Source organism: Pinus tabuliformis, chromosome 5_2 (genome assembly GCF_031772625.1).
Source record: "Pinus tabuliformis cultivar Carrire ecotype Pingquan chromosome 5_2, CPIR1, whole genome shotgun sequence".
In the NCBI taxonomy this organism is placed as follows: domain Eukaryota; kingdom Viridiplantae; phylum Streptophyta; class Pinopsida; order Pinales; family Pinaceae; genus Pinus; species Pinus tabuliformis.
In genome coordinates, this window is record NC_142306.1 from 437,848,557 (window position 1) to 437,850,593 (window position 2,037).

At 41.7% G+C, this 2,037-nt stretch overlaps 1 pseudogene; it reads right to left on the reverse strand.

The window, feature by feature from the left end:
• Positions 1 to 566: 566 nt before the first annotated feature.
• On the reverse strand, positions 567 to 1,213 carry LOC149159543 (ribonuclease 3-like protein 2; annotated as a pseudogene).
• Between the last annotated feature and the right edge of the window lie 824 nt (positions 1,214 to 2,037).

Consider the following 2,037-nt stretch of genomic DNA (forward strand, 5'->3'; position numbering starts at 1 on the left):
CATTGGGGTATTGGCATTTTGCCCTAAAATTTCAAACAGCAGGCGTGGTTGCCGATTCAAATTTCAAATTTGGGATTTAAGCATTTTGCCTCCAAATTTCAAACAACAAACCAAAATATCAGCTGGTAGCTTGGCAAGAAGGAGAGTCTGCAGATTCAAATTTGAATGAGAAGCGTTTTACTTTGAAATTTCAAACAAAACAAAAATATGAGTTGGTAAGGAGGCGTCTGTGCAGATTCAAATTTCAAATTTGAATGAAACGAACAAATGATACAGGCTGCATTGCATCTGCATGAGTTTTGACAATGCATTGGTGCATATCGAATCATGGCATTGGCAAAAACGGATTTGCTGAGGCGTACCGCGCACGACGCTGACAGTCGATGGTTTATGGAGCGGCGGCGAGAGTTCCACATGGAGGGCGAGTCGGCGACTACCAATTCGCGTCTATTCCCAGATGCCGACGCCGACAATGTGGCGACCTGAGTGCCAGGTATCCAACGCCCATGTGTCGCAGGTGGAAAGAAGGTTACGGAATGAGGGGAGGAACGAACTGAGCAGGTGAGTCAAAATGGAAGTTTCCCTTGCAGTTCAAGTGTTTCTGGACTCACTAGTGGTTCTAACAACGGCTTGAATACCTCCCACACTCGATCTGAGGAATACCCAGAGTCAACAAACACTGCACCAGCTATGGATTCCACTATGTCAGCCAGAACTTTGGGGGGTTTTGAAATCTCCCCAACGGAAGGATTTGGATTCGTCTTCAATATCTTTCACAAAATCCTCGATGACCCGTTGTAGAGCCGGTGCATTGAGCAGGAGGTATTGATGAAATCCGTGCTTTACACACACTCGTGCAAACTTCTCAGTGTCAACATTTCGAGAACGTAAGAGAGTTAAAGTACCCTGATGCAGAAGAGGGTAAGCGCTGTAGAGATGCTTTGTTATGAGGTAACCCAAAACCGAATCCCCCACAAACTCCAGCCTCTCATAGGATTCAGTATTATTAATCGATGAATGTGTTGTCGCTTCTTTCAGGAGGCATTTGTTTCTGAACTCGTAGTTCAAAATGCCTTCTAATATAGACATGCCGTCTTCTTCTAATCTAGACGCGCTGTCTTCAGTATCAATACCAAGAGACTGCAACGGCCGAACAACTTGATCCATGGAGATGCGATCCCCAGTCTCAAAACCCACAAGCAAGAACATATCCCCAGCCAGAATGTCGATTCACAGAATGCAGGAGATGCCTAGAAATGGCCGACGGGAAGATGAACAATTTCGTGAAAAAATTAAAATTATCATTGACAAATTGGGTGTTTTTTTCGCGTAATTCCACACAGTTTTAACATGTCCACCCTAAAGTCTATCTCTACCACTATTTTCGTTCTCTGTCTTTCCTGCTAACATGAACAAAAATATATCTTAAACATCTACAGCTCTTGATGATGAGTCTTCTAACTCTTTAGTTATTTCTGCGTAGACTTTTACCCAAAAAAAAAAAACGAAATCAGGTAACAAAACCCGTTACCCATTGATTCTATTCCTCATATTTTGATGAAACTGGAATGTTGGAAGGTGACTTGTTGTAAAGCTGAATTGCCTCTCTCTATCCTTGGATCCCTGTTTGTCATTTTCTATAATAATAAAAAGCCCATCTCTGTTCCTGATCCTTGTTTGTCATTTTCTATAATAAAAATCTTACTCCAAACATAAAATGCAGTGCTACAATGAGTGTCCAGCCTCATTAATCAGATCTGAAGAAACGTTGAAACTTAAACTAAAAAAAAACTTCGATTGAGTGCCCACTTATACCTATTGTGTTGTGCAGGTGAATACAATGCATCTGTTATTTCTTATTTCTTTTTATCACTTCTTTGTCACTGGTTCCTCTCCAGAACAGTGTTGGTGGACGTTTTGTGACCTCAAGATCAGAGAAGATGTCTTGCTTCAAAAATGCTTGGGCAGGAGAATCTTCGGCCAGAGTGGGAACAATTATAATGTCGATTCAATATTTAAAAGATGGACACCCAGCTA